At 42.8% G+C, this 6,000-nt stretch overlaps 1 pseudogene; it reads left to right on the plus strand.

Annotated features, from left to right (window-relative positions):
• Positions 1-2,857: 2,857 nt before the first annotated feature.
• LOC147642390 (reticulon-like protein B12 pseudogene) lies at positions 2,858-4,062 on the plus strand (annotated as a pseudogene).
• The last annotated feature ends 1,938 nt before the right edge of the window (positions 4,063-6,000 follow it).

Here is a 6,000-nt window from a genome sequence, read left to right on the forward strand (position 1 = left end):
CAACAACAGCAAGCTGCTGAGAGGGGGCAAATTTCAACGACTAAAGCACTGCAGTCAATTGTGAAGAAGGTGGATCAATTTGATGGTCATCACAAAGTACCTGCGCAATTACACAAAGGAAATGGAGCTAAACAGGGTGACTGAGGAGGATATGGTTCAAAGCTTTGAGCTGGTATGTGTTCCCGAAATAAGAGAGCGCATAAGAGGATTACAGGCAGCACATGGTGGCAGAAATTGGGAGGAGTTCAAGCTTGCTTTGAAGGATGATTATTTCATGGAGGATTCCGAGCGGGTGACCAAACGAACTTTCTTGGAGTGGGTTACAAAACCCAAAATTGGAATTTCTGCCACAGAGTTGATAAGAGAGTTTGAGAAGCGCTATGCCCAGCTGTCAAGGATAGAGCGCACAACCTTAGACAGGGAAAAAACAGAGCTCTTCTTACCAGCGGGAAAGATCTCCAAGAAAAACTGGAAATTCTCCTTGAGGATAAGGATACAGAGTAGGGGCTAAAGAATGATTGGAATGATGTCGAGGATGCGGTCACCATGCTAGCAAAGCGGCAGCAAAGGAGGGATAAAATGTTGATGAGCTCGGCAACTCCTATAACTGTTACCCCTGAGAATCTACCGAAACCTGCTGTTGCAATCCCAAAGGTAGAAGGGCCGATGGATGAGCTTATTAAGGGCATGCGAGACCTAAAACTGAAGATGTCCAGGATTGAAGAAAAAGGGCTACCATTAGGGCAGGCTTCTATGCAAAGGCCTCAAAGCAAGGAAGGATTTACATTCAGATGTATATGGTGTGATGACCCAAAACATGCAAAGAAATACTGTGCCAGTTATAAGGAAGCTCTCAGAAACCAACTTGTATTTTTCAAAGATGGAAAAATCCACCTTACAGAGACTGGTCTTCCGTTAAGCACAAACTTTGGGAAAGGAGGGATGAAAAAGCTGGTTGAGGATATGGCTACTAGCCATGCCATCTCTATGGTTGAGGCAGCAACCTATGGGTTAAAGGCCGGACAATCAAAGCAGGAATCTGAGAAGGATGAAGACTATGAGAATGAAGATTTTTGGCCATCAACAATGGAGCTAATTGCGTCAGAGAAGGTGTCTAAGCAGGCTTTGCATGAGGCAGGAGAATGTATACGTCTTGAGACTGGCTGGGAAGAACCTGTGGATTCTCAATCTGTTCATGCCTACATTGCAAAATGCCAGAATAATGAGGCACAGGTATATGAAAAAGTGAGGAAAATGACGAAGGAGATGCCATGGATGATGGTTATGATGCTTCTATGAATGCTTTTCCATGTTTGTTTGATAGTGTTCAAGGTGTTGATGATATACATGTTGCTAATGATGTTATGGAGGATAGTGCATATGTGACCGGAAGTCATACGAATGTTGTTTCAAAGGATGTTTGCTTTGCAAATGGTGGTTTTTGTTTGGAGTTTCTCTTTCAAGACAAGCAGGTTTTGTTAGAGGATCAGTTTAGTGAAGTTAATGTTTATGTGGATGAGTCTATTGCTCAAGACAGTGAGGATCTTGGGATGGCTCAGCTGTTTGATGATGATGAGACTTTTCTATTTGCAAACATCGGTAACCAACAATCTATGAATGAGGCTTCTTGCACTCTTGATGATGCTAGAGATGTGTTTTGTTTACATGACAAAGATGATGATTTTGATGTTTATGCTATTGATGGACCGAGACATTTTGATGTAGCATCACACCTTGATTTTCTTGCACCAGTTTGCATAGATGCATGTGAAGCATGTAAAGGCTTTGACAGCATATTGGTGGTGAAGATAGATGAGGAGGTAATATGCAAAAGAGCACAATGTGATGAATGGCTTGCTATGATGCCATTATGTGTATTTGAACCAAGGATATGTTATAAGTCAATGGAGCAGGCTCATGTGGAATGCAAATGGGTATTTGATCATGGTATATGGATTGTTGGCAACCATGACAAATGTATTTGGGGATTGAATGCAGAACAATGGTGGATAATCAGGAAGGCTTTGTTTTTTTTTCTTGTTTGATATTTATGGATACCAAAGCTTGGTTTCAAACACTTTAAAGTGTTCCAAACATGGGGGTTGGCCAGATGACATGTTCTTTTTGCTGATTAATGTATGAAGATGACATTCAGATATATGTGGATCTTGATGATGGCTTGGCACATACCGGAGGATGTGCAGGTTTAGAGGGGGTGGATGTCGTGCCATGGCACGTCTATGGTGTGAAACCATGCATGTGAGGCCATTAAATGCAAATCCAGATGCATGGGATTAAGTGCCACAGTGTATGGATGGTGTGAGGATAATGATGTGGATAACTTGTTGGATGATGCACTGGAGTAGTGTATGGATGGTGGTGAGGATAATGCTATGGATGGCTTGTTGGATGATGTAATAGAGGGATGGAAGAGGGTGTTGTACCCCTTTGACCCAGGTGGGTGATGAGGTGCTAGATGATGTTCTTGATTTAAATAGAGCTGTATAGGAGGGTTAGTGTGAAGAGAGAGAGTTTGAAACATAAAGAGAATGTGAAAACATGAATGTTTTCACCCCAGAAGGGGCTATATGTGAGATGAATCCATGGCCCCATTAAAGCATGGTATGTAGGTAGATGATGTGTACATAATGTGGTATGTGATGGATCCCGGATGGCAAAAGACAGCGCATGGACAAATGGATAAGAACGCATGCATCAAATGAATATAGAAACCATATGGCAACCACGAGGAGCTGGGTGACACAGGTTCTAAAAGAGTTAGAGGCGGAGCTGGCCGGGGGGGGCTCGGGAAACCAGGGTGTAAAAAAAAGGTGGGGAGGCTGCTGAAGCTTGGTACATGAAGTCGCCGGGGCGCGGGGGTGTAGGCAAGAGGAGGGCCGCTGTGGAGAATAGAGTGGTGGTCGTCTACAAGCACAGAGCAGATGGGCGTGAAAAGGTTGCCACACCTGGTGCTCGATAAGCTTGGCTGATGCGGGTAGCAAGGAAAGAGCGACGAGCTGGTGCAAGAGCAGGTAGAGCTGGCAGGACAGCTCGGGGGGGTCACTCGTATAAATATGTAAGTATCATGTGGGTTCAACAGAAGGACATTTTAAATATTTAAAACTTACAGAAATATATTTACAGAGGGGATTTATTTATTGTATTTTTTAAAAAAATTACAGATTTGAATAGGAAAGGATACATTATATTCACTAAAAAATTCGCAGATAAGGGACTTTTTAAATAGGCCTTGAACGCACGTGATATAGAGGATTTACATATAGTGACCCCCCCGAGCAGGACAGTTGGCGGTGGTCGCCTTCGAGGAGAGAGGCTTCTTCTGAAAGAAGTACAGGGGCTAATGGCCGCAGGCGAGCACTGAAGGACAGGCGATGCGCTGGGAAATAGCCTTGGTGAAGATCTTGAAGACTGGAGGAGGTCGGAAGCTGCAGAGGAGGCCCCCCACCCCACCAAAGCACACCTTTTCAATCGACAGAGATCTCTGCATAAGATTCTTGGTGGTGGAAAGGTTGCTGATAGTTTTCTATGGCGAGACAAGTTCATGTCAGCAGGAATACTGATTGTGGCCACAATTGCATACTTCATTCTTGAGCATTCAGGCTACACTCTATTGAAGATCTTTTCAAGTCTGCTCCTTGTCACTTTTGCTGTTCTGTTTGTCTGGTCAAACGCTGCAGTATTCTTGAATAGGTCCCCTCCACCTTTACCTGATCTTCACATTTCTGAGGAGGCAGCGAGAAGCCTTGCCTCAGCTTTGCGGGTGGAAATCAATAAAGTTCTGACCATTGTGCATGATTTAGTTCTTGGGAAGGATTTCAAGCTATTTCTGAAGGTCGTGGCAGTATTGTGGGGTTGTAAATAGTTGGAGGCTGGTTGCACTTTCTAACGTTGGTGTACCTTGTTGTTGTCGTCTCTCACACGATCCCGGTTGTCTATGAGACATACGAAGATCAGATTGAGATGTATGCAAAACGCGACTGGTGGAAGCCGCCTTTGGGCTGGTTGGTGCAGTGGGTGGCGCAGTGATGAAGTGCAAGGGTTGACAGCGCAAGGAGATGATGGTCGAGCTGCTGCTGATGTCAAAGGCAACGGGCAAGCCCCAGATGGAAATTGCTACTGCAAGGATCATAGGAACACAATACCATGTGGAGTTGGGTTTTGGGAACCATATGATGGTTGGCCATGAGTCTTGGATGTATATGCCATGAGTTGATTTTCTGGAAAGCAAAAACCTATGAGATGTTTTTCTGGGGTTCGATGTTTTGACTTTTATGACAGGTTATAATGTTATCAACCTTGGATTTTGGTTTGAACCATGATGCTTATGATGGTTTTTGGTACAACTCATATGTCTTGCTGAGATTTGGTATGTAAATATTATGGTTCTAGCCTCTGCTGGTGGTTCCCCTTGAAGAGATATATGTTCTGTTTCCTTGCTGGGATTTAAAACTACTCTCACAGCCAAAAGTCTCGCACTTTCCCAGCGATACCGCCCACGTCACGACAGCGTAAATGCATAGACCCATCTTTCTTCTTCACCAATAAAACTGGTGATGCCCATGGTGAATTGCTAAGCCTAATGAAGCCACTAGCAAGGTAGTCAGCAAGCTGACGCCTACCTCACTGGCTTCACTAGTGCGCTAAGCCTATACAAAGGCTTGCAGACTGGCTTTGCATCCTTGAGCACTTCAATGGCATGCTGGACATTACACTCAGGGGGCAAACCAAACAGCAAGTCACTTGGAAGTACATCATGAACTTCATGCAAAAGATTTTGCAAAGAATCGGAAACTTGTTGAGTGAGCTTAGGAAAAAAATTGTTTGTTCATTATTATGCATAGCACTAGCATGTTGTTCACATATGACAGAATTGAGAGATTCAATACTCAAACTGGAATTAAAATCACCAGAACTAGCATCATCATCATGAGATAAAACTAAAGGAGACATGTAACACAAAAAGAGATTTTCTATTTCATGAGCATGTATAAGGCAGAGATGGGGGCACATCATGTTCACCTTGCAAACGAACTTATTTACCATTGACCTCAAAATCAAAAGTATTATTTAAATATCTACAAGAAAGAGATGGTCCTAAATGAAATAACCATTGTTGACCCAAAATAACATCAACTCTTGCATTATGCATAACCTAAAAATCTAAATGCATTTCATGTCCCTGAATACTAAGTGGTACGTACTTAACCACCGTTTCCCATACATGCTTATCATGCCCATTAGCAAGAGATACCACGTATTTATGATCACTAGGGCTTTGTGGCAATTTTAAATTTTTAACCAAGTGATAATTCAAAAAGTTATGTGTAGCCCCATCGTCAATCATCACATGAACGCTTCGTCCGTTGATGTGTCCATGCATCCAATCCAAATTATAAGGCCTGAAAGAGGGTACCCACATCAACACAGGTTACACAACACTCATACGTGGTATCCGTATGGCATGCTTGAACTTCAAAAAACTTCTGAGAAAAGCTTCAAGTGGCAAGACTTGCACCATGTGCACTGCCTTACTACCGCCCTTATTGACATCTTTGCCACAGTTCTTTGGACAAATGTTTATCATGATCAGCAGCCATGCAAATAAAACATAATTTTTTCTTTTTAGCTCTCTCATAATCTTGCGGAGATAAGGGACCCCTTGGCCCCTTAACCTTCTTAACCACATCATTACCTTGTTTGGGCCCCTTCCATTTGTTCCCCTTAGAACTACGAAAGTCAGATGCTCCAACACAAGGTGTCTTGGCCATGCATTTCGTCTCAATATTATCATTGAAGATCTGCACATTTTTTATATCTTCCAAAGTTTTAGGATATTGAGTTTTAACCTTAGTTTTATATTCAGTATCTAAACCACACAGAAAACCTCGTACTTTCTGGAAATCATCCAAACCTTCGAGCTTGAGAATTATCTCGTGATACTTGGAAATATATTGGGTCAACGTAAGACCTTCCATCTTA

The sequence above is a fragment of the Cibotium barometz genome, chromosome 1, assembly GCF_041138505.1.
Source record: "Cibotium barometz isolate CiBa-2024 chromosome 1, ASM4113850v1, whole genome shotgun sequence".
Classification (NCBI taxonomy): domain Eukaryota; kingdom Viridiplantae; phylum Streptophyta; class Polypodiopsida; order Cyatheales; family Cibotiaceae; genus Cibotium; species Cibotium barometz.